This window comes from Epinephelus moara, chromosome 2 (genome assembly GCF_006386435.1).
Source record: "Epinephelus moara isolate mb chromosome 2, YSFRI_EMoa_1.0, whole genome shotgun sequence".
NCBI classification, from domain to species: domain Eukaryota; kingdom Metazoa; phylum Chordata; class Actinopteri; order Perciformes; family Serranidae; genus Epinephelus; species Epinephelus moara.
Window position 1 is genome coordinate 11,130,546 of NC_065507.1, and position 27,648 is coordinate 11,158,193.

A 27,648-nucleotide genomic window follows, 5' to 3' on the forward strand; every position below is an offset into this window, starting at 1 on the left:
AAAAAGAAGTACGTGATTTGGAGCGCACCCTAAGTGTATGCTATATTGAATTATATATTATGTATTATGTTCACTGCTTTAACTTTCCATCAGACAGCCCATTCCAACAGGGAAGCCATTAACAGCCTCAGTTCCACGTCTCTGCTCTCCTCAAAGCCACCAGACTCCATTGGAAAAAAAAAAGAATAAATTTGGCTCAATGAACACAGGAGTTGCTCGTCTACTGCTGCCTCAGTCAGTTAGTCAGTTTGTGTTATTGCGTGACTTAGGTGAATCTGAACTAACCACTCTGGATTACAAAGTCACACAATATTACAAAAAAATAAGTGATCGAGGCAGCGGTAGACCAGCAGCTCCTGTGTTCAGAGAAGTTAAATCACTGTTTTTCTCAATGGAGTCTGGCTTTGAAGAGAGCGATATAACAGCCTCAGTTCCCAATCGGAAATTGCTGTCTGACAAAAGGGTGAAGCAGTGAATATACTCTAAATATAGTGTACACTTACAATGATATCATTGTTTTAGGTGGCTATATATAGCTTATGTGTCAGACTCCAGTCTGCCTCTTCAAACTGGAGGTGTGCCAACCACCATCTACTGTAGGTAACACATTGACAATGGATAAGTACCTCATACGACCCCACACAAAAAATCTGAGCTATCCCATTAAGTAATGTTTCCCCCTTTTGGCTGTAGACAGTGAGAATTATGCAGCAGGTTGCATGAGGTGTGTTTAACTTGGACTCGTTCTGGGAAAGGCCAGAAGCTTAGCAATGAAAGCTGCAAAAGCTCACAAAACAAAAGGCACTTTTATCTCCTCTGTTGTTTTCCAGCTCATATCCAGGACCACATTTGTGCTTGCTATAGAGTTTCTGGTTGTTTATGTAGCCTGCCTCTGGAGGTAGAGCACTCTGCAATCAGCAGAACTTTGAAGTATTCCACTCTTCCTTGTTACTGGGTTTCGTTCTCATCTGCAGCCCGCCACCCAGGGTTTCTGCGTGTCCGCTTCGTTTGGCAAAGCAAATCTGCTAAACAAACCTTTTGAACTCTGGCTGACTTAGGTTCATTTAGACAAGAGAGCAGAGGGAATAATCAATCCTAAGATGTAGGAGTCGCACCAAACTAAATATTTTATCACCTCCGTTTCTGGATGATGGCTGAGTCTGAAGGCGGGAAGAGGGAACTTTAGCTGAACTACAGTTTCTCGAAACTGCATCCACCATGATTGAGACTGTAATTAATTGTTACAGAGAATTTCATTAGAGGAAAAAAAGAAGTGTGTGCTGGGGCAGCTTAATTGTGGCCCATTTTCCTGCTTTAGTGTTTTCTGGATGGCTGTTTGGGATGATGAAGCAATGCTGATAGTGGCCAGTGTGGGAGTTGATCCTTATCACTCGAGTTCTGGTGGCTTTTGCCAGATGGAGCTCTTGGTGGCAATATCTGAGCTACTGGATTGCAAAGTAGAAAGTACACTGATGATAGAGGGCCTTAATGGTGTAAAGTGTTAAACCTTGTCTCCCCACACATCCTTATGGGCTATTAGAGTTTATGTTAATTAGCTTGTTTAACAGCCCGACTGACCTCTTTTGGTTTGTCTAATATGCACTTCCTTGAATCCTGCTGCTGACAAACGATCACGGGTACTTTAATCAGGGGTGAGTATGAGTTTGGGTTTTTAAAGAGTGCCATTAGTTGATAACTAGACCTTTCGGATTTCTCTCTTTTGGTCGGCATTAACCCTTTCCCTTCGAGTAAGTTAAAGTGCATCTGTCCGGGACCCTGACTGCTCAACTACATCAGTGTCTTCTTTGAGACTCAGCCTGTCCCTACAAATTATCTCTTGCCTCACCCTGGGAGCTGGAGCGCAATGATCCATTTGAGTAAGAGAGACACCTCCCCCATTACTCTCAGATTGAGCTTGGCACCCCTCACACTGCCATGCTGGTCATAGACAGGGCAGAGTGGAACTCGTTTGTGCGGAGGAAGGGGTGTTTAAGCGCATTAATCTGCCCTAAATGGATAAATCTGGTAAATTTGAGCAGCTGCACCTGCATCCTAATCAGTCAAGACACCGTTTACAAAAGCTCCATTTACAAAAGCCGTTGCATCACCGACACGTCTTGGAAAATTAGCAAGGCATACAAATAGACAACGACAGCAAAGCCTAAGACTCAGGCATGACTGATTATAAGATGATTTAGTGAGTGAAAAGCGGTTTTGACTCACCGAGAGAGCCATTGAAGGCAAACCTCAAAGGGTAACAGAGTGTGGTTTATGCTGTTTCATCCCTGCCTATCTCTGAGGAAAAGTGAGGAGACGGAGGGTCTACATAGCTCAAGGTGTGTGCTGTTACTCACTGAGACGACGGACAGAGATCACAGAAGCTCCGGTCAATAAAACACCATTTCTCACAATAACTCTTAACGCCTTCCTTTGTCTCCCGCTCTCTGCTTCTGTCTATTGTTCTTTAACCAGCATCGCTTCCACTGCGTTTGATTACAGAAATGTAATTTATGAAATATATGAAAACAGTGTCTGCAGCACAGATAAAGAAGAAGCCACATAAGGCCCTGGAGGTGCGCCAGATCAAGCTTTGCATATTTGACACAGCCAGTTTCCGTTAAGTTCTGTGGAAGCTACTGATTCTGACACCTCGGCTCCACTTCATCTTCATAGCTGCTAATTTGCTAATCACAATAAAGCTGCTAACAATCCAGCAAAGCAAGAGTAAATGAGAATCTCTTGATGACAGGGGGTGTAAATCTTCTGGCATGCAATCAACATGTTTTTATTTGTTGTCTTTTTTTTTTTCTTTTTTCACAAGAGCTGTTCCCATCACTGTTAATCATCTCGTCTTGGAAGAGCTGCACTTTATTCTGCTTTCTATTGAGGTTTTTTTTTTTTTTTTTTTTTTATTGAATTAGCAATTTAGATGAACTGCAACTCCAACACAGTACATTAGAATCAGCTCAGTATATCAAGTTGCAGTTTAAAACAATAGAATATGTCATAATTCTTTACACAGTTGATTTTAGAAGTAAAGTCTGTTAATACAGTTTATATAAGGAGAAAAGTTTAGGACGTCACTCAGCTGGTATGTTGACAATGGAAGGACGAAGACGATGAGTGTGTAACCTCAGAGAAGCTTGCGAAAGCCTGGTTGGGCTCAGTAAATGAGAGGCCAGGGGGGCTGGAGGAATGCGGTTTCTCAGTCACTGATGGACCGGGATGGGTTGGGTGCCAGATGTTTGTGGACATGCAGGGAATATGGCAAGGCTGGCCCTTGCAGCATGCTGCAAGATGTGAAAAAGCTTGGCACAGTCAAGGCGGCTCACTCTTTGGCACAGTGTGCTTGTGTGCAACCTAGACTTAGTCCCAGCCCTCCTTCTCCCCAGCTTCATCTCTAACTCCATCAAGCATTCCCATGATGTCATTATATTTAACCATTCCACTTCTGTTTTCTCTTGCTATTTCTTTCCCCTTTCTTTGTACTTCGACAACAATATGCTTTAATAGAGGACATCAGGGCATATTTTCTCTTTACCCCAAGGAGTGATTTCATTACAGGGATATATTGTTCTAACATGCGCTTATGAAATAAACAGTCTTATCTGGATAGAGGGAATGGAAAGAGGAAAGCTAATCAAGGCAATTACCAATCACTGTCTTAAGTGCAGCTCCTCTCGCTTCTTGCTGTATTGGCATCCGGTGGGTCTTTGCAATCATCTCAGCGGAGGCTCTTTCAAAATACTGATTGTTTCTTCCCTCCCCAAGTGCAGAATCAACCACTCTATATTGCAGGTAGTGTGAGGTTTAACTAATAGTACTTTGAAGAGGAAGAAGATAGATTGAATATGTCCACTGCCCACATTCATCTTTCAAATACGTCTGATCTCAAGGTTGTTAGTTCCTCGTGGCCCTGTGGCTTTTTCATCCAGGGTTTATGGTTCAGCATTTTGCTAACTTGTCACTATCATGCCTAAGGAGTCAATGAGGGGGCTTGATCACTGACCTTCCAGGTCTACTCGGCCATGCTTCGACCACCCCATGGCCCACCGTGTCGATGAAGGATGGCCTGTTAGCATCACAGGGAGCACCCATGCGTCCCTGAAGCTGATTAAAACACAGGTTGATGGGCGTTATTTACTGCACGGCCCTTGTGTGTGTGTGTTGTGTGTTCTGTACACGTGTGCATGCGTCTCAAGGACTCTGGCCCCAGCAGGCTCCTGGCCTCATAACCCCCATCCCCCAACCGTGCAATGGATCATGTGAGGGAATGAGAAAAAGGAAGGAGGGCCAAGATGGCTGTCATGTCTTTCTACTGGATGTGTCACCTCTTTAGCCTTGGTGAATAGCTGGTTGAAGGTTGAAGGCTGCTGACATACGCTCAGACCATGATGCGCCAGAATGTGCCGTGTGTTTGTGTGCATGTGTGTCGGGGTGCTCATGTCAGTTTCATGCAGCCTATTAGAACAACGGTATGTGTTTGTACGTGTGTGCCCGTGCGCGTATGTGTGTGCACCTTAGATGACATTGCAGCTGATGGCTTGTCACTGATAGTGGCCCCACCGTGAAACGAAGGTCACGGTACTCTCTGGGTTTCATCTGGCACTCTCATAGGAGTACCGCTGTAGCTGTCAGCTAATGAGACAGTGGAAGGGAGCAAGGGAAACGGAGGATAGATAAAAGAGCTGAGAGAGGGAAAGAGAAAGAGAGGAAGATGGTGTGTTAATGAGAGAGCAGAGAGTGAAAAAGGAGATGCGTAAAGAAGAACAGAAAGTAAAAGAGAAAAGGAAACGGGAAAAGTCAGGAGGTGGACAACACAAAATGTGAGGAATGAGCACAGAGAGGGGAAAAAACACAAGAAGGCAAGAAATGGACTACAGCAGCAAAAAAAAGGTGGGGACGTCAGAGAGAGGCAAGGTTGAGCTCATGAGAGAACAGCAGACAGCGGGGACAAGAAGTGGGGAAAAAGCGATGAAAGGCTGGAAGAAAATTAAAGACAAAACTCCATTTTTAAATGAGCCATAAAATGTAGTTCCACAGAGCAGCAGGGAGATGTTGCAAAGCAGTATGGGAGTGGCCTCCTGCAGTCTACCATGCACCACACCTTCTTACTAAGAGCATCCTGCCCTGTCTCCTTTGCATCCCCTCTGTCTCCTTGTCTTTCTGTTTTGCTTTCTTTTTGACATCTCCTCTTTTGTTCCCCCCCCCCGTTTCTTTAGAGTGAGCTCCCAGACAGGCCTTGAGGCCACCGTACTCAGGAATGATGGATTGGGTCAAGGGTGCATGGAAGCGGAGGGGGTTGTGGAGCACTGCGGTGTAGCATGACTGATGGGAACATGCATTATTTTCCTGCAGGGCTCGGCCAGCGAGGGCCTGAATGTAGTATATCGGCACTAAAAAGGCCTGCAGCAGAGAGACAGGGGCACTTTTTTAATGGTCATTTTGCAACCCTGAATCATGACCTGCTATTCCTATCAGTGTGCATTAGCTCATGGCAGCGACAGAAGAGGATATTGGCAGGTGTTCAAGCCGCACTACAACATTGGCTCCTTGATGGCTTGCCCAACAACCCTTGTTCTCCTCCACAGACTTCAGAGCAGTTAGCGTGTCCGTAAAAGGCTGTTTGGCTCAGACACTACGCAGTGACTCACCTCCACCATGGGACGTCATCCCACACCCACTCGCCTCCCTGTCATACATCATACATATGCATTACTTTGGCCACCATCTACCCGAGACTCTCCCTGTTTTGTTTTTCCCTCTCCGGGGTGAGCACATAAGGTGGAGTCATTTACAAAATGACTATAAACATCCACCGAGCTGCTCCTGCTATGCTTTTAAGTCAGGTCATAATGGTTTAACTTAAAATCAATATTCTGGCCTGCGAATTTCCTGCGACTTGGTAAAAAAAATGTCTGTAAATGCCCCTTCCATTACAGTGTGCCTGTCGTGCTGTGCATATGTACTGTAGCCTCGGCTCGACTCATTCATTTATAATGAGTCGGTTATGACTCCCCTGAGTCATGCTGGAGACTAGAGTCTTACTGTTCAGTCAACCAGAACCTCCTGTTGGAGCAGGAAGGCAGGGATGTGCCACCGTGCGGTGTTTGTAGCACAGGAGCTGCTGCAATATTAGCATTGAGTGCATAAAGGGGCTGAAAATTACAGTTCTACTTAGCACACAGCGTTTGGTTATAATTGTACATTTATCATCAACGTGGCAGAAAGGCAGGAAAGAACAAAACTCCAGCTGTGGTGTTTATTTGAACTGAAACCGAATATGACCCATTTAAGTGAATCTCATAAAGCCTCATTTTGAAAGCTCACAAAACAAATGATGGTTGTCAGGGTGGAATTATTATCTCTCTGAGATCAATTAAAAATCAACAGTACATGTTTCTTTGTACATGGTTTGAAGTTCTTCAGTTAAAAGTTGTGCTTTTGTCTCAACAAACACATACATTGCACATGACACCGTTTCCTTAATCCACTTACATATCGATGACTCCAACTAAGTGCCTTTAGCTTCCTATCACTGCATCCTGTTTCCTAGCTTCCTAGCTTTATGTTCAAGGTATTAAAGTATAAATTCATAATAAATATTAAGCACTAAAAGAAGCTCACACGCCTCTCATCCTACACCTTGACAGGTGATGAGCAGAATTTCTTTATGATCATTGCATTAAGTACATGTCTGGAATTTTACGGTCGGATTTACGCAGCTTGATTCATGCAACATGCATGCAAAGCAGTCAGTTATCAGTGTGTGATGACCTCTGTGCTTCCTCGTGCCCTTTCCTTAGTCATGGGACTTTCCTTCATACTTTTAAAGGATCCCTTAGGGTACCTGCAAACTTTTGACCAGAGAATCAAGGAAACAGGAAATCAGACATTTAATACAAGGACAGTAATAGTCTACATACCGTCTGCTGGTGTCAGATAAACAGGGTTTTTCATCTGCATTTTCTTTTATACACTTCAGTCCCTTCACTTGACACATTCTGCAATTTCCTCCTTTACTTCTTTACCAACCAGCAACACCAGATCAGTCTCTTGGCAAACGTGATTCTCCATCGGCTTAAAAGCTGTTTTGCCTCTTTCAGATTGAGCTGCTGCATATTTTTTGCTATTTTCCAGGTTTGTTCTGTCAAGTTCTGTGTCGCTGATGTCATTGCTCTCCACTATTGTAACCTATGTTGGCATTTTTGCAAGTTATTGGAATGAGTCCCCGGTTTAGTATTTACTCTAACAATGTGTCAGAGTGTCATCACTGTTCATCTCTGCGCCATAACCAATTTCTGTAAAAATTCTGTTTTATTACATCACATTATCCTGTGCCTTATCCAATTAGCTCTGTGCGCAAAACAAGTGCGAGTGTTACATATCAGCAGACACCTGTAAAAAGGATGACACCATATTTATAATGAAGACAGGACTTAGTGTGAATTAACTTTAGCTGGTGAGGAGTCGAAGGCACAGCTGTCACAGTCCAGTCATCTCGACTCGGCTTGGATCTTGTGGGAGTCTCTCAGGTGTTTTGGAGTCTGGGAACAGAGGCTTTGTGAGGGGAAGAGGCTGGTGCCAAATGACTAAAACCTAAACACTGAGAGAGCACACTTCATCCCCTCTGTCTCCTGCCGTGTGTTCCTCGATGCTTTCATCCCTCCCTCCCTCCCTCTGTCACATTCCTGTTTCCCCTCCTTTCTCACCCTCTACACCATTACTTTCCCTCAGTCCCATGGTCGACCCAGCCCTGCTTTTTATCTGTCTTTCTCCATCTTTCTCTCCCTGGCCCTCTCTTTCCAACCCCCTCCTCTCCTGCTGTGTGCTAGTTGGGCTACAGAGAACACAGAGCCCGAGGACAGGATGTCAGGAAGTCAGCTCCCATGAAAGGCAATGGGTCGCCACCATGCCTGTATAAGGCCAGATGACTGGCCAGTGTCGTGTGCATTAGTGTAAGTGTGTGTTTGTGTTTATCTATGAGCGTTTGGGTAAATTTACTTACCGCTGTGTGTTCTGGTGCAGGCGTTGACTTTGTGTGTATCCGTGCATGCATGCACTTTAAAATATATGTCAGGTGAGGGGGTATGTGTGTGTATGTATCTTTGTGTGACTGCAGCCTAGCAGCAGGCTGACGTGTGCCGTGCAGCCACAGGGACCGAAGGGGTTCTGCTCCCTCTCAGCTAATCCAAACAAAGCTCAGGCTGAGCCAGAATGAGGAATGTCTGCACTGTTGGTCATAGACGCAAAGGGTCAACCAGGATGAGTGTGGAGGGGGTGTTGGTGTGTTTGTTTGTCTGTGTGTGTGAGTGTGTGTGTGAGAGAACTACGTAGACATTGCATTGCATTTTGTCCTTGCATTTTCCTGTGTTTGTGGGCGTGCATACACCCGTGTATGTGAGTGTGTTTGCCTGCACGCAGCTCAGTATTCTCACCGTGTACTTGAGTCGAAGAGCTGTGTTAACTTGCAAGAGCCTCTTGGTGGGCGGGCTATTCTTATCCCCAGACTTACCTGATTGCCATGTATAGTCACAGAGAGATGATAAATTCCCTCTTTCAGGAACATGTTCAGTCTGCACCAGAGTCATACACAGGGGAGTTGGAAAAAAGACTCATCCACACACGCACACAGAAGGGCACATACACCATTGCAAAACTTTTATTTCTCTCAATATCTGTGACGTTTTCTTCATGTGTTTATCTGAGTCGAAGTGCTTACTCTAAACACTAAGTTCTGTGTACAAAAACAACCGATTTTATTTCCTGAAAGTGGAAACCTCATCCACTTTTCTTCCCCCCATTCCAGTAACGTTTGCGCAACACATTCCCATCTGGCTCTTTCCGCAGATTCCTGTTGCATTTCTAAAGTCTAACCACTGACAGTGGATCTGCAGTTTCCTCAGGGTGAAATACAGTCAAGGTTTGGAAACTTGACTGTTTGCCTGAGCCAGAGGGACAATTAGCCGCTTCTCATCATCAGGGCTATTGCATGTCATGGGTTTTCCAGTGAGCTAATGGGGCCCGATGAGCACACATGAGGTTTGCATTCACGGCCAGCTCACTCTGAAGATCACAGGAACTGTCACAGCACACCGCACCCTTGTCTTTAATTTAATCACATCACCAAAAGATGGATTTTAATGCATGCCCCACCATGCAAATTACCAGTGCAACTGAGAAAATCTGACCCATACCCCAAGAAGACACGGCCCAGATTTCTTCCTGCTGGAAAAGTCGAGTGTGTACGCGTTAAGCTTTAATCATGATGTGTGAACACTCTTACAGCCACTTGCCTCTGAAGAATTGCCATTTGTGTGAACAAACAATGGGAACTCAGAGCTCACTTTACTGCAATGTGCCTGAAGCACCGCTGTGGTCAAGAGGCTATCGTGAGGCCACTAGTCTGGCACATGTGGAGACACCCATCACGCACATTAGTGTCACCGCGGTCAAATGGGAGAAAGAGGTTGGCAAGGAGGTTGGCATGTGATGGTCAGTGATGTGATACAGTGTGTGTGTGTGTGTGTGTGTGTGTGTGTGTGTGCACAGAATGAGGGTTTGGAGCCAGAAGATCGCAGGGACAGTACAACGACATACCAAGAGAGACAGAATACATAGCCCTTTGTACTCCAGTTACTATATTTTGGAAATATTTCTAAATGTATGGATGAATTCAGTCTTTGTCAAATCTCTGTGAACATAATGGATGTGTTGTTGGTCACTGTAGGTCTCAGATGTTTTTTGTAGCCTGTAATGTCACTGATGCCCTTCTCTGCTTTGTCAGGCTATATATGTGTATGTGTGTTCTTTTGTGTGTGAGAGAGAGACAGCAAGAGGGTAAATGTGTATATGTGTGTGTGTCTGATTAGTCCCCATGTGTCCCCAGAGCCCATCGGCTATGGACTTTAGAGCAGCTGTGACTGGTTTGACCTTTAACCTCTGAATATTTTACTCCCCGGGTGCATCCCTGGGTACTGCATTCGCTTCTGCAGAGCTGTTTTCTTGACTGTATCACAGATGAAGTGCATCATATACGGTATGATCCATTTTGTCCTATACAATATTATTTGTACTGCACCACCAAAGTGCTATGGGACTGTTAGTATAAAACTTTTCAGTGCACCAGTGGCCCTGCAAAAGGCTCTTTATGCGTGGTGATAATAATAAAAACAACATTTTTTTGGCATGGAAAACTAAACTTTTACCTCCTGTGCACTTTCTTTCACACTTCAACGTGCAGAATTCCTGGCAGTAATGGAACAATGCAGCAGCGGAGCGGTTCATTTACGACGGGGATCGGCCCATTTGCAATGGCACATGTTCAAATACTTCAACTATTTGGCTCAGGCTCTGGTGCATTGTACCACAGCTTGGTCCCCAAACTGGAACTAGTTAGAGTACAATATGCATACTATTTAAACCCCCTTTCATCCATCCATAGCTCCCAGCCACAAGTAACACTGCCATTTCACAAGCAGGCCAATTAAAAGCCAGTGACATTCAGGTGTGGGAGACAGAGTGACATTAAAACTAATTCCTGCTAAAACCCAGTGACATTACAGCAACAGACGGGCCAGCTGAAACGCAGGCATTCACTGACCATCTTTAATCTACTCGGTCTTGAAGAATGCCGTATTGTGTAGGGAAATTGCCAGTGGGAACTCTGTGGCAATGAGCAGCCCTTCAAATGTCATTAGGCATTTTTCTTTGTGCTTTTAGCAGTTGAGATGATCTACGGATACTGTACAGGGTAGCTGGGGGATTGAAGGGGAGGGGCCCAGCCTTGATCTGGCCGTGATCAGAATCAAAATCACCTTTATTAGTGAGGACATTAACATGTTAGATGCATTTGTGGTGCATGGATTTAACACTTAATGCATACACAATGTGGACCTGCATGGTTATGTGACTGAAAGATATGCATGCTGCGTATGAGTGAAGGGAATTGTACATTGTTACTGTAGTGACGAGAATACATTAGCTATTCAGAATGGATCTGCCGAGAGAGAAGGGGACTCCCCCCACCCCAGTCCGCTCTCCTGTTATATTCTGGCTCTCGTGCTCATGCAGATGTTATTCCCACCCCTCCTCCCTTTGCATTAGCGTGGGATAGGAGCAAGGCTGTTATAAAGGACATCTCAGGGACGAAGGACATTGGGGCTTGAAGGTCGCACCGTGGAGTCAGTAGCACATTGCTTAGGGCAGCATTACTCGCTCGCTCAAGTGTGCATGCACGCGTGTTTACGAATCTGCTAGGTATGCATAATCTAAGCGGTGTGTATGCGAGTGCACAAATTAATTAGGTATGGATGCTCTATCTAGTGAGTATATAGGAAGAGAAGAGGACATTCTGGCTTTACGCTGGGTGTGTGTTTGCTCCCAAAGACCTCGCTCCAGGCTAAACTCTTCTGCTCATTAAACCGTACAGGAGTAGTCTTCTTCCCCATCACTCTCGCACAGAGAGCCTTAATCAGCATGCGATGCAGCTCCGATCGCACTGCTTACACACCGAAATGAACATCTGCATTAACAAGTCCAGCAGAACTCACTCTAATGTGCTTATATGCATAAAGCATATGATTATGCAGACACACGTGGTGCACGTGCATGTACACACACACATAGAGTTGCTGTGGTGCCAGATCTCAGGTGGAACGAAATCCTCTTGTCTCCCAGACTGACCTCCTCTTCTATCCTCCTATTAGCCTGGCTTCTCAAGCGGAGCCACAAGTGTCACATCGCATCATTGGGAGGCACCACTAATAGAAATATTAATATGGGGAGGATGAGAGAGAAAAGCTTTTTTCTCTCCCTTTCTCTCGTTCTCCCCTCAGCAAACAGATTAGTACCTAATCCACCAGGGATAAGGGGAGATAAATTGTTCCTGATTGGCTACATTGGGATAAATAAACACATGTCTGTTGCAAATGGATCCATGCTGCAGAAGGCAATTTTTATCAAGTTTAGTATTAAAATCGTACTTTCTGAAATAATTGAATTCTGCCAGTAGAATAACTCCACTTGTTTTCTAATGCAGTTTTTTGGTTCGGGAGTTTCTGCAATACATTTTAAGATTAAAGTATAACGAGATGGGTACATCTCCAAGCTTTTAGAGAAACACATTTATTTTTACAGGATGCAAATTAAATATCTTTATCCTGTAAAACATTTGATGACTTTTCAAGTCTTTGTTTAAGCATCTGTCAAGAGGTTCAAGTCAGTGTTGCAGTTCAGACTGGACTCCAGCTGCTTTGGTAGTTATTCTTTGATATATCTCTCGATAAAAGATGTTTGTTTTTTTTATAACCCTGGTTTTTACAAGGCTGCATCGTCATCTTGATCCCAGCTGTGGTGTTTTACTCAAACCCTGATGCCCCTTCAGATGGAATTAGTGATAAGGGATGTACCAGGCCAGCATGTGGCACGTAGGAGGAAAGCTGAGATGTCTGAACAGTTTCTTCTTCTGGACTCAGGGGAGAACATTGTCATTGTCCTGGCATTGGTCCAGCCATGCATGGCACAGGCATTATGTACTCTCGGCTGAGCAGGCGCCATGCAGAGGCAAAAAGTGTGCTTTTACGGCAATGACTGTTTGTACGCGTGTTCTTTATGAGGTCTGATGTACAGCAAGACAGAGATAAGAGAGATGTAAGATAGATTATGATGTTGGGGGATGGGGCAGTGGAGCTGGTGGTAACCTCTCTCCTCCCAGCCTCCTTTATCTCCCATGTGAGAGCGGACCCACAGGGATGGAGAATAGCTTTAGAGACCCATATACGGTGCAATCCACAGAAGAGATCAGTCGGAAGCCTCTGCGGCAGGGCATCACAAGCAGTGGGGCAAGTAGTCTTTTCCTTTTTTTAACACTCTTCCTCAAAGGCTTCCAGGTTAGCCAGAGGGATTTTGCACTTTTCACTTTATTTAACCCGGCATGAAGGTTCTATACTAATCTTGAATACTGTCAAGAAAGATTTGATGTCCACACCTGCTTCTTTCAGCCCCACTATAAGAGAGAGTCTCACAATGTATCTCAGGGACGATGTGGTGTAACATTTGAGCAGTTCCACCACAAAAGATGAAGCTAAGTGCTTATCTCGGTAAGCAGGGGTGCACCGTCAATAGAGGTAAATATTTGGGGCCCCCAAAATATGACAACTATAACCCTGGCATGGGTTTATAGTTGTATAGTTGCCTAACCACTGCACCACCGGCGGCACAGAGGCATTATCATCTCACACTGAGAGGGTTCCTGGTTTGAACATGTGATGGGGGGTTCCAACTTGCGGTGAAGAAGCCCCTCTGTGCAGAGTTTGCATGTTCTCCCCATGTTACCATGGGTTTTCTCCAGGTACTCCCTCCCACAGTCCAAAGACATGCAAGTTAAATGGTGACTCTAAATTGCCCATAGGCGTGAATGTGAGTGTGAATGGTTGTCTGTCTCTATGTGTCAGCCCTGTGATAGTCTGGCGACCTGTCCAGGGTGTACCCCGCCTCTCGCCCAATGTCAGCTGGGATAGGCTCCAGCAGACAGAAAATTAATGAATGAAAGAACTATAAACCCCCTTAAACCTCCCACAAAGGCACTATGTGCAATGACGCTGCCCCAATAAACCCCAAGCGGGGCCCCTTCTAGCTACAGTATGACAGCTGGATACTGTTAGTTAGGACAGTCAGGTTGCTCACCTGTAATCATCATATATATGTTAGTTAGCACAGTGAAATGAGCATATCGTTCTGGTCAACAGAAATTAAATTAAAACAAGGCGAGAAGGACAAAATACAATAGGGATTGTTGGGGGGCCTCGATGGGCTTCTTTGCCTGGGGCCCCCACAGAATCTAGTATCGCCACTGTCAGGAGGCTTTTGAGAATGTAACAACCCAGAATCCTTTTGCCTAAGTTTCTGTAACAGAGTGACTTAACATCAGACTGTTTGTAGATCACCTGACGTTAGCCAGACGGACAGATGGGATCTGTAATCTCCACCTGGCCGTCTGAATCACTCCTTCAGATACTACTAGCCATGCCAGGATACCCATGAAAGAGTCAGGGTGTTGTTACACCGAGGCCTTCTTTTGACCAAGACCTTTATTAACCAGATTGTTATTATTGTCGGCATGCTGGAATATGCAACACATGGACACATGAGCTCACACCTGTTGGAAAGATAAAGAAAACTGTTAATGGGTTTTATTTTGTAGACCGAAATTGAATTTGTCAGCAGATACTTGGAGGAAATAGTTTGAAATACAGCTTCACTTTTTCATCTATTTGTTGTGTCGGTAAAAATGGTAGAGAAAGTGTAGGATGAAAGAATTGCTTCCCTGAGCGAGCAGAACGTTCTCAGTGGCGCGCCCCATAAACCTTTCACTGGTCAGAGGCTGTTTTTAACCTTTGTGTGGGATCCAAAATGCCAAAGAGCCAAACGTCTTTCATTAATCTCAAGACAAAAGCTCCTTGCATCAGCACAACCTGCAGAGTGCCGGCAAAGTGAGAATCATATCCCAAACTTTTAGAGGAAAAAAAGAAATACACCAGCGGGCCGAGCTGCTCCCACCTCTGTTACAGCACAGTGCCTACACTGTTTTTGCTCTTGCACCTTGTTCTTTTTTTAATTAGGAAGGAAATACTGCCCAAGGGCTGATGCATAAGGGACAAAGCACTTAGCATGTCTGGGCCTAACTAAGATTCTACATTCTGGTTCCTAAAATAAATCCATTTATTGCTCCCTCCTGGGTATGCTTTCTCATGCCTAAAAGGAGCACGATGTTGATTATAGCTTTAGCTGCCACACTCTGTAGACTACCCAAGCTTAAGCTGTGTGGCCAAATTTAAATGAAAGGACTGTGGGACATGAATTTGCATAATACACACATGGAGGAAAAGAGGGAGCTCCAAGGTAGAGCCTGAGATGAAGTGACTGCTACTTCTATGAAGCAAATATTAAAGTCCCTTTGCCCTACCAACCCCCCCAAAAAATATCACCACCCCCACTTCCAGATGCTATCATCTGTTAAATTACTACTTCAACTCAATGACATATCCTCAGATACACCTCATACGCATTCATCCTAATGTTTAATTCACTTGAAAGTTGAGCACAGGGCATGTTTTCCTTTTCTCCCCGCTCCCTCTTTCTCCGTGTCCCCGTGGCGATGTCACAGGGGATTAAGTCACGGAGGCCAAGGGACTTGTTTATGATTCATCTGTGGGGGGGGACTGGAGCCGGTAGTAGTACCCACAGGGCAGGCTACTTCCCCAGCTCCCTCGCTTTCCTGTATGCTAACAGGACACTGAACACAGAAAAGTGCCTAATGGCCTTCATAGAGATGACATAGAGGCAGAAAGTCAGATTACACATTTCAGAATGACGTAAATCTTTCTGATGTAAGTCCTGCGTCATGTTGTGTAATATTAAAGTTGTATAAAGTTAGGCTGTTAGCATAAATTAATGGGTGTTCTTAATTTCTTTGGGTTAATAATTGATTTCTTCGCCTTGTGGAAATAAATAAAATCTTTTTGCCAGTATATGATGAGGAAGGTTGAGCATAAAAATACATTCATTCTTTTTCCCAACACACTTTTTCTATACTTTAATCACTTTATGAAGTATAGAAATTTAAAATTGTCACAGTATTTTTTTGTTTTCTTACGATTTCTTGATCTAAACGAACATTGAAGGAATACTTTGCCAACTTTCAGCCAGCCTTGTATTATGACAGTGTGGGTAAAATGTGCACCCAGATCTCCCTGCTCATCTCTCAGCTCAAATCCATGTCGCTCTGGCTCTGGGGCTATTGCTTGAAACACACATGGTACCTATGCATTTCCATATGCCCACCACCACGAACACAACGAGTATAGAAGCGGATCAAGAGAGAGACCCGCCCCTCTATCTCTCAAACTCAGACCAAATTCTGATCAAGTAGTAAAACTAGGCAATGATAATCAAATATAAACCAAGAGTCGGTTACTGTATTACCTATTTATACCTGAAATGTCTTTAGAAACATATTTTAGTGCACTGTTTGGCTGTAATATGAGAACTTGGGCACCATACTGTTAGCAGTGCTGATCAAATATGAACCATGATTCTGTTATGCATTGCATATTTCTCACCTTAAATGTTTTCTGTTTTTTCTTACCTTTAAACTGTTATTTAAGATCATGTGTTACCAGTCAGCCGTCATATAGATTTCTGCATCAAACTGGCCAGACTTGCATTACGTCACCCACCAGCTGAAGCGTTTATAGGTCCGCTGTGGCACACTGCATTCAGGTAGTTGTAGGTTTTCTACATCTTAAGCAAAAGCAAATACCACAGCCCTTTTCCTCATATTTCTCTTGGTCTTGTAGCACCTATTTCAAAAGTTTATGCATCTTTCTGCAGCATAGACAGCCTAGTCTTATAAAAAGACCATCTCTCCAGCAGTGATATGCCTCTCTAACTCTAACATTCCCCGACATTTTCGAAGGTTATGCTTCCAGCTATTGTTTTTTGGAGCACCCAAGGTAGCCTCCAATTCGGAGCTCCATTGTAATGTGTTACCCTCAGTGATGACATTTAAGTCTCTTCCGATACAGTCTCGGCTAATTGCATGTCAGATTTTTAACAACCTGTTGGAGTTGATTAACTGCTGTAATAGTGTGCGTGTGTATTGTGGTTAGGCTTGCTTTTAATAAGGCGCCTCACAGTAGGTAAACCACAAACAGTGTTAAAGGTTAGTTTGAAGCACATGTTTAACCACAAAACAAGCTAATCGCGTGCCAGAGTTCTCTATTGTTCCACTATTACCAGTCTCCATTGTTTGTAATGAAGAGTGGTTTGTTATTAGTGACAAACTACCGTAGAACAGTGTTATTCGACATCGCTGTGCCAGTGTCAAGGGAACATATTACCACTGTTCAGTGGGACTTACTGTCTTCTTTTAATTGCTCTTTTAATTAACTCGTGTCTAGCCTTCGTCTTGTCAGAGGATGCCCGAGCACGCCATTTAGCAAAAGGTAATGAGATTAACCTCTCGTTGACCAAGCAAATGTAGATTAAACATTATGGCCAAATGAAATGAGCTGGGCCTTATTTACTCATGTGTACAGGCAGGCGGCAGGCAGGCGAGCCACAACTCTCTCAGCGGTAACATAGCTAAAATGTCAAGGGGATAGAGGGGAGTGTGTTTGGCATCGGGTGGCGAGTGTGGCCGACCAGCTGCATGGGAAGGGAAAGAGAGCGCAGCCAGCTCCTGGAAAATAGTACGAAATTCTCCCACTCTGCCTCGCTATCTCAGGAGAGGCGACTGCAGACAGTCGATGAAAACAGGCCACTAATCAGTCAGTCACACTCACGCATGTGTTAAGCTCCACACACACACACACACACACACACCTACAGCACCCAGGCTGCTTCTCTGTCTCACTCTCTTGCTGTCTCGCTGTACACATTTACCCTGTGCTGCAGTGTAGTCTGGTTTATCGTAGTTTATTGAGCACACGCCATGAGCACCGCCACGCTAACACATACGGTACGTGCATTCACACATAGCTGAGAGCAGTCCAAATGCTGGGTCTGTGTTGTCAGGTTGAAACCTCTCGAAAGAGTTGAGCAACACAAGACTTTAACAGCTAATATATTTCTGGAGTATAGCACATGTCATACACAATATCATCATGTGTTTTGTATGCTGATAGATGATGTGATGACAGTCATATATCAGCTGTGTCTTGAGACTGAGATATCATCAATCATATGAGGGTGTGAAAAAACTGACAATGCAATTATTCCCACAATGTTACGCTAAATTAAAGAAACACGTATGCAGAAATTGCTGCAAATTGTTTATTGGTGTGTCAGGTCTAGGTCACAGTCAAGCATCATAGCACTTCATATATTGGAAGCCAACACGTACCGTGCTTCACAAGGCGTCTAGGTAAATAGGAGACTTTTGTTTTGCCTCCAAGGCCGAGGCTGATGCTTACCAGCTTCACTTTACCCAGCAGCTTAGCAGCAAGACATGGGAACTTTATGAGGGTCTTGGGGAGCTGCAGTGTTTATTCATAGACAAACTGTAACCTGCACCGTACATTTACTACCGCTTGACATCTTTACTGTTAATTTCTTCTCCGCTCTGATCGCATCCATCGTTGTGATTTCTCTCTTTTGCTCAACCACACACTCGCTATGCACACACTACTCAGTAAGTTCTGTCTCATCACTCGACCCCAAATGTATGAAAACAAATAGCTGAAGTAAAGTCCTGTCACGAAACTAAAGTGTCATGTATCCTCGCGCATTTCAAAGAACATATATGGAAATCTTAGAGCGTTCTCAGTAGGTATGCAGCACATACCTGCGTATCACATAGACTACACCACTGGCCTTACCCAGAAAGAATGTAAATGACACCCTCTACCTCCATCTACCCCCACACACATGCACACATGTGACATGACCTCCAGCGTAAAGACACACTCATCGGGTGGGCAAGCTAACTGGTCAAGGCAGGAAGAAACAGCATGTGGCATGTTTATTTGTTTGGGTTTTTCCTTTCGTCTTAGTCCCAGTGAATTCTTGTCCAAAGTTTGCAACATGCTCAACACTGACTGTAATGTCTGTGGACAAAACCATGAACATTATGCGTCAGCTATCTTAAAAACAGAGTCATATCCTCCAAGTATTCAGGATTTATTCTTGACATGCACACGCCCTTAAATTCTACACACTAAACCCTTTGTAGACTACATGATGATAATGCTCTTAGAAGCTCCTTACATTCTTAATAGGGCATTATTCAATTAAGAATTATACTAGGAGATTATTGTTGGCACCAAAACAGCTCCACAATTGTACACATCAACCTATACTCAAACATAAGAATCATACCTTGGATATGTGTGTACAAAAATCCAATGTCTATATCGTATCATGGCTTTTGTTTTCGCTGTGATACATATAACATCCTATGTCTAACTACTGTATGATGCTAATAATTCTTGCTCCACAATTCTCGCAGTTTGCCCTCATTTCCTTTGGCACATCAGTTAACAGTTTCCACGCCAATGGCCTACTTTACACCTCCTCAGCCGCTGTGCCCCCCACAAAAAAAACAAAAAAAAAAAACAATGCAAGGTGACAGATTCCTTCTTGCTTTCTGACAGAATCAAATTCATATGTAAGGGACAGCTGTGGATTTATTTTATATGTGCAAATTGAGGAACTTTCTTCGCTTTATCGGGGAAACCTCTACAGGGGCAGCGTGAGCCAAATGCAGAGACTTTAGTTGTGACCTTCGCCCCGTTTCCTCCTTCGCCCAGAGTGTCGCTGCAAGCAAATGTCCTTCTCCGAGCTGGAATAAGCTCCCTTGGCCCAGCTAGTGCCGCACCTCGTTTTAATCAGACTTTGGGGAGTGAAATATGGGCCTGGCGAGCAGGCTGTACCCGAGCTCCATTCATCTGGTTTCAATCTTCTCTCCGCCCTCGGATGTGGCCGCGTGGGCATTCCTTTCCTAGACATGGGGGGGTTGGGAAGAAGTGGTGGTGAGCTGCACAAAGGGCAGGCCTATTTGTTTGGAGGAGCGTGCCTGTGTGTGTGCTTGTGTATTACTCTTAGGGGACAAGGACTTTCTAACTCTGGTTACTTTAAAAAAGCTGCAAAGTGCTAATGCTTTTGTGTGGTCCTCTGAAATGGATGCAATTAAACCATCTAGAACAATATACTCATTCATACTTTTCTTGGCTGACCTTTAACACGTGAGTGTGTCTTTTGCTTTATTTTTAAATTTCAAAATAAATGCATTCCACACACATGATGTGTAGAAAATTCTACTTTTATTAAAGGCACAGCCAAAAGGAACACAACATGCAGTGGACACTTCCACTAGGTGTGTTATGTGTGTGTGCAGCAGGTGAATAAGGTTAGTGTCCTGCATGAATTGGCTTAGCTAATCATAAGGACAGATGGTATGTTGGTCCATTAACTCTCCTAAATGAGCCTAAGTGAGGCCTTTCCTGGAAGCCTTGCAGCCCCTGTTGACCTGCCTGGCCATCGTGCAGCCACCACTCTGCCTCAGTCAGCCGCCCCACACAAGTCAACACCTCTCAGTATACAGCTGCCAAAACAGACGTGGCATCTGCTCACCTCTGGGGAAATGGCAGCCATCGATGTGTCCTTCCTAGTCACGGGGCTCGGATGGATAGGTTACCTCTTTGTCCTTTACAGCTGCAGCTCGAGCGGCTGTAACAATATCATCCTCTTGTTTGTGTACGAGGCGTCCCCTGCTTTGTTATTTTCTGCTTAACCGATCAAGTAAAGTGATATGTCAGATGCATACCACAGGACTGGCGACAGCGCTAATATGTCAGTGATGCAGCGCGCTAGAGCTGAGGCGGATGGAGAGAGGGAGTTAGCGTCCCGTCTGTTTTCAATTAGCCGCTGAAATGTACAACATGGGAGCTGCTCTGTTGTATTCAGTTCCTATTTTCCCGTGGACCCAGCGAAGTAAATTAGCGTCTTTGCTGAGAGAGGCTTTGCCGTCTAACCCTAGGTGAACTTGGACTTTAGACAGTGACAAATAATCGCAGTGACCTAAATAATGGAATTTAATCTGTGTGTGCAGAGAGGCGAGGAAGAGGAGGAGAAGAATACAAGGAGCGTCCAGAATCCCCACACTCTCCTGACTATGAGCTCCCAAAATGTAGTGCTTACATATCCAGATTGGGGCTATCTTACAATGCTTCTAAAGCTGAGCTTTAGTGCTGCTCCAAATATAGCACCAGCTCTGGGCTTGTTTTCCTCCCGTTCCCCTTGTTCGTCACGTGCAGCCAAACTTAACCATACAGCCCACTGTGGCTTTTATTGTCTTCCCACAAGTTGTTAAATGCTTCTTTGAAACACCACTGGGGTATTGAACTGCATTTAATAAAAGTCAGGGGTGTAGCACTTTATAGTGCATGAGGTAGATAGTATTCGTTAAGTTTTCATCGGTCTCGCACTGTTGTGAAGCATCCATCATCAGAGAGAGCCTGGGCGACCGCGATACATTCCACTTCCTGTGGTCATACACCTAGTCAGCTCTATTTTCAACCTAATGGACATAAAAAATTGCAGATTGCAGCAAAATGGACTTGGCAGCACAAAAGCTTATTAAGTATTGATCTGCTGAGGTCAGTGCCCATGTCCAGCCACTCCAACAATGTGAGAGGAGTTCGTTCACACGCTTGCCAGCCACAAATTGAGATTAGTACACATAAATAACCAGGGAAATTGAGGAGCCTTTCGTGTCCTGGGGAACAGAACTGTGCCTGTGGTTGCATGATGTGCCAGGGAAAGAGGCAGGAGGAAAAAAGGTTGTTTATATGTGCACTGTGGGCATTATGGCTGTTTATATCAAAGCTAGCCCATCTGTCCAAACTCCAGCAGTGCTTAGATATGCTATCATACCACACCAATGCCCAACAGGAGAGTTTTAAGTTGATCAGCAGCAGGCAAACCTGTCTTCTACAGTGTTTTAATGAATACAGCTCATCTTGTTTCTCTCTGCGCCATCTGTCAGGCATGCAGGGTCAAACAGAGCTTGAACTCAGCAAAGAACAGCCTTCCACTGTGGTGTCTGTACGTATACTGGAGATCTCTATGATGAATATTTTCCACCCTTATTCACAAAGCTCTGCCAACAAAAAAATACCGTAATGCCACATAGACCGAGAAATAAGCCCAGCCCTGGGACAAAGCCTCGTTGAATGAGGAAGAGTAGGAAAAAAATATATATCTGTGCAGGAATGGAAAAAAGTTTTCTTTGTGAGAGGAACCAAATTTGATTTCTGTCAAAGCAAATATAATTGCTCTAACCGGATTTAGAGTTGTTTTCTTTTGATAGCCCAAATTGCTGACTTACCACTTTGAAACCGAGCAATTGTTTTCTCTTCAGCCTTCGACACATACCCGTGAAAATGACTTTCAGCAAAATGTTCTCGGCCACAGCAAAAAAAGAATGAAGCGCTGTTTTGCGCATGTCTTAATATGTCAAAGAATTCACTCTCCTCTGTCCTCCATTAAAATGTGTTTTCTCAGTGAGGGACGGCAGGTTTATTCAAGGCTGTGCGCACGTGCCGCGGGGAGGATGTGCCCTTTATGCACACGCACGTACCCACACACAGCTTCAGCAACCTCGGTGATAAGTTTCCACAAGACGTTAACTCTCTCCTCCCTTTGCTGCATGCTTCTCTGTAGTCTCAGATTTGAAGACGCTCATGCAGAACAAAGTGAATGTGCACACATGAGGGTCTGTTTAGGCTTTGCCAGATGTTGGGAGGATCCGTTGCTGCAGCAAAATAGAGAGGTCACTGTCCAAGCCCCATTTAACTGAAGCGTGTTATCTGGTGCAAAACAGACCATTTGACATTTGGACCTTGTTCAGTCTGAACACATTAAAGGAAGGAAAAAAATGTCTTGAATGGTGTTTTTTTAAGCAGGATGTAACCCTGTAAACGGTTTAACACCACACAAGCTTTTGCAGATTATTTTGCAAGTCAGGGTGAAGTCTCTAAGATGCATTGCTGTAATTAACATTTTAAATGGGCACCATCCTTTCCAAAATGATGAATTGTTTTTTAATTTGAAAAAAAGAAGAAGAAAAAACTTCTGGCCAATTGCAATCACGGTTTTCTTTGAGAGAGAGACAGGAGTCTTAAGTCTCCTGTTCGTCACTCTTTCCACTCGGTCACGTGTCTAGCTGTGTTTCTTCTTTTTTTTTTTTCCTGCTTTTTCTTTTACATAAGCCACATACTGTAAAGTGGAAAGAATTGAAATTGGGCTTCTCACAATGATGTGTAGTGTCTCACTGTTCTCTTTCATTTGGAATATAGTCTCTGTAAAGAGACCAAACCAAAGATGGTAAAAGGAAGCAGCATTTGTCGTACAGGTTGGTGAAAGTGTTGCATGGTCGTGAGAGACTTTGAGCCAAAGTGTATCCTTTTTTTGAGAAGCTCTGTGCTCTTTGGAGCGTTTCAGGCTAAAACCAGAAGATTTATGGAGTAGCCGGAGCATCTTGGACAGCTGCACCCACGAGTGTGGGTGACGCCACCAGATGCAGCGCTGATAAGGTGTGTATAGCACTGTAAGCAGGTTTCACTGACTCTCCCTCCCTTGGGGAATGGTGTAATTAGCTTTTTTCTCCCATCTCCTCCCTTCTTCCTTATTTTGCTGAGAGAAAATGCAGAATACTTTGGGGGAATTAAAAGTGCTTGTCGCGAAACTAATTTTGGATCTATTTTGGGGATCTGTCAGCGGGATGGCGGCCCTATCGCTCGACGTGACAGCAATGACGAGGCCATGAAAGGGATGCTAATGAAGGCAATAAGAGTGCCGCAAGGTGAACATTTACATTATTCAGACCTCAGTGGTATTTCATCTCCCTTTTCCCCATTGCCACTGGTCCTCCCTCTCTTTTCCCGTCCCTCTTCCCCCTCCAGGTTCAAGGGATTATCGTGGAAATGATTCAGTTCCTTCTTTTCCTCCTCAAACTCATCCATTACTGCTTCAGTCAGACTTCTTAGAAACCTCTGATCAAAGATGGCCGTGAACAGGATGGCCCTCACTTTTAGATATTTTCAAGCTCCAGATGAATCACAGCTCAAGTGGCCCTTGTGTTGCTAAAAATGATAGACATAAAAGGCTGAAACTCTGAAGATAAGCAGCATACAACCAATAAGTATAAGCACTTCTCTTCTGATGTACCATGCGTGGTAATAGTTACTGCTCTATTTTTGCATCCTATCAAGTAAAATGGTGCCTCATTGTGAGTTTTTACAAGGAATTCATCATTACTTCATGATTACTTTATAATGTGTACTTGTTAGCTGCCTGGCATGTAGTGTTGTCGTGTTAGCTAGGAAAACGGGGATGATGTGATGTGAAATCATCACAGTACAGTGTCTTAATGAGGTACTAGCTGGTTGAAAGTAGGATGTGCTACTTCCCCCTTGAGGAGACAAAAACATGGCAAGTTGTGGTAAGATACTCGCGAAGCAGTGACACAACTCGTGTAACAATTCTCACGTGAGAGTGGCACAGAGACTGTAATGTTCAAGCCGTGAGGAAACAGGAAGGAGTCATTAGAGAACTACTCGTAAGCTATTGCTAATTAGCAGTTAGCTCTTATTTGTCTCTAACTCGTTCCTTGGTAGTGACTTCATGTACCGTATTGTAAAGTGTTGCGGACAAAAGCCTTGTGTCAGCAGAAGGGAGCGTCGGTCGCTGGGTGTGAGGCGAGGAGGATTATGGGATTTTATCCCTTCAAAGAGTCAGCTTCCAGTCAGGGAAAAAACAGCCCCTTTGATTTTCACAGGAGCAATATATTCATGAGTTGGACCTTGAAACTACAAGGAGACTAGTGTAGTGTGCCATATGCAAAACATGTGTTTTAATGGGGCATGATAACTTGGTACATTTAAAGAGACTTACCCCTTAAGAAGCTGTAATTAAAAAGGGAGCTGTGGGTGTATGAATAAAGGACTCTCTCACACAGTGTGCACTGGGGGTTGTTTTTGCAGGCACTCGGTTTGCGCTAACAACTGCAGGCGGCCTCATGTCTACTGAGACATCTGAAGACTTTTGGCGCTTCAAGAAGTCTGTCTCGAAAATCCTCAAAGATACGAGAAAAGAGGAAAGGGCAATCTGTAACCTACTATCTGTGAATCTCTGCGCCACATCGGTGGTATTTATAGCATATATGTTTGGCATTTGAATAGCCAATTCAGGTCACACACGACTGCTGTTCATTGGTGGGGCAGACAGCCTTTTAAACAGCACGCTGAGCTGTGAGTATTTCACTGTTGTCTCATCAGCCCCATGCTCCTCTCAGCATGTCCCCAACTCAGCTAAAAACTAGCTTTATGTCAGCAGTAAGAATGGAGGAATCGTAGTTATATTTGCCATGTCAGATTTTGCTAGTTACATGCAAAAAGTCCTATTTTAGGGGATTCACGTGGAGGTTATAGCACAAGCATTTCTATTTCTCTCGCATTTAGTCACGTTCCTTGATAAGCCTGTAATTGGCAGGGTTGGGAGATGATTGTTACTTCTGCCTGCTTCTGTGAGGCTGTACACGTTACTCAAATGTGACTGGAGGATGTGAGCCTGATGACAGCTGTAGTCTAAATCAAAGATTTGTGTGCTGAGGCACTATTTACTGTCGGCAAAAGATAGTACCTCGCATCTCTCTTATGTAGATAGGCAGCATGCGTTCCCATAAAGCATGCATCACACACCAGCAGTCACACATGTACAGAAAATGTAGATGGGCGCATATGTATTCCGTACACGGAACGCACACAATGGGAAATTGTCAGCAGAAATAAAACAGTGATACCTCCAGTCTTTTTCTCCCATTGTGCATGTGCTAACCTGTGTCTAAAACCACCTTTGTGACGGTATAATCCATCCTCCACACCAGTGACTTACAGTAAGTGCTCAAAATAAGGCATTGCACATTCCCTCCACCCCTCCCTCAACCCATTTTTCTCTACCCTTTCACTCCTCTCACCCCCTCTATCTCTCTCTGTCCCTCTCCCTTCTCTGATCTGCTGTGTTTGAGTACCAGAGGTCACAAGCTTTGGACATAGCAAAGGCCCCAGCCAGGCCAATGTGCTGACTGAGGGGATATGGGGCTTGACTTTGGGCAGTGTGAAAGATCCAGGCCTGCCTTGTTTGTCTGTCTGTCCGTCTCACTGGCCACACTATAACAAGATTGCAGGGCTCTGTAAGGCGGATTTACTGGAGCACAACTCCCCCTAGGGCCTTTTCATAGAAATGGGTTCCTCCATATTTCACCATAGCCTCTCACTCTCTTGTTGTCAAATGTGTCTATCTTTCTCTCTCACACTCTCGCTCTCCAAACCTCTGGTGTTAGCTCCCACTCTCTTTTGTTAATTATGTTATGCTTCTTTGCTTTCTTTCTATGGGCAAAGATTGAACCTCGCCACAAATGAAAGCACGAGGCTGAGCCAAACGCAGCTGAGAGAAGCAGACACAATGACAGAGAGAGAGGGATGGAGGGTATGGCACCAGCTACCAGATCACAAGTCCTCTCCACATTTATCTCCCCCTCAAGATGGCCATGTTTATTGAGATAGCCTTTCCCATGTCCTTATGGAATCTCATAGAGACATGTGAACACACGCATAGCAGTGTGACCAGAAACGTTATCTCAGTTTAACCTAGTATGGTTCACAGTTTTTTATTGTTTCTGGGTCACCTTACTGCAAATTGAAAGCCAAGGTCACAAACCTAAACTTGACTGACAAAACAATTTTTCATACTGTGTGTGCAGAGCTGCCACCGCAGTGAATTCTGTTGTGTCTCATAGTTGATGTTGACACAAATGATGGGGTCTTGCAGTCCAACCGTCCCAGCTGTGCACACGGTGAATGAGGCCAATCCAAATGCAAACGCACATCAAGGCGAGCTTATTTTGGGAGCACTGTGTCATCCATTCCACAGCACAAAAGCCCCTCTGCAAGACCATAAATAAGTGGGAAAGTGGGGAGCAGCGACTGTATACCAACCAATACCCATTTTGATTTGTCTGCCAACTCTTTCTGGCAAAAACTAAGACAGTTTTCTTTCCGTCACAGATACAGCACATTTGCTGCCTATTTTTTTCCTCTGTGAAATACATACAATTTATGACACTCAAATCCTCATTGTTGAGCAATGAAGAACAGTTTTGACACAAGCAATGCCAAAGTTAGCGAACTGACCCCAGTCATTGTTTGAAGGTCAATTTAAAGTCCGCTTTTTCGAAAGTCTAGTACTTAATGTGGAAAAAGATTGCAATGCCCCACTTTCAGCGGTCACCCTGGCCCTATCTATCTTCCAGGTAAACTCTTCCATTTACAGCGCCTACAGTTGAAGCAGTGGGCAGTTAAGTAGGAGCTTGGAGGTGAGAAAAGGAGCAGCGAGCTCTTATCAGGCCTGCTACACAGTGCTGGGTTCAGCCCGGGGCTGCTGATGGGTGTGGGAGTACTGATTACAGAGGCTAGCCTGAGGAGCTGAGGAGAGACAGTGGGCGCAGGTCTCCCAGTAGACCCCTGTATGGCCATCGAGCATTAACCAGCACCATTAGGTCCAACAAACCGCACAGTCTGATCATTCTTCCTCTTGAATATTCTTTTCACCAAAAAGCTCTCTCACTCTCTCTTTTCTGACATCCAAACTAATATCGGTGGGGAGCCCACAAGATGAATGACCCTGCAAATGCTGCATTAAAAAGTCATAAAGGGGGATACCTTCAGGGTCCAGGAGCTCCTCTGTTAAAAGGGGTGGCCCTTTTATTTCTGCTGACTAATGACTTGAACTGAGCAGGTGGTCCAACAGAGCAGAAGGACCTCAGCAATGCATCCTGTCGCTCCTGCACTGCCAAATGGACACACAAACACTCAACCGTGAAGTGCCGTCTCTCTGCCCAACTGGCGAATGCCAATTGGAAACTTTAAACTTGATTGACAGTGAGCAGCGTGGAGCTCAGGCTTAAAGCGGAGGACTCACAAAGTAGAGACAGAGCTTAAACAAAACTTGAAGAACTGCTGAAATCCACCATATGATGTCATCTGTATGACTGAAGCTCCCCCTTGGTAGAAGTATAGGCAACTCCTC

At 44.5% G+C, this 27,648-nt stretch overlaps 1 protein-coding gene across 2 annotated transcripts in view; it reads left to right on the forward strand.

The window, feature by feature from the left end:
- clmpb (CXADR like membrane protein b) overlaps positions 1-27,648 on the forward strand; it is a 77,494-nt gene that overhangs the window by 23,373 nt on the left and 26,473 nt on the right. The window contains exon 1 of one of the 2 annotated variants that reach the window (XM_050064744.1): positions 19,727-19,745. The exons of the other annotated variant lie outside the window; for it this stretch is intronic. The gene's annotated coding sequence lies outside the window, so the exon portion shown is untranslated. Of the gene's footprint in view, positions 1-19,726; positions 19,746-27,648 lie in introns of those variants that run through there. 2 annotated transcript variants of the gene reach the window in all.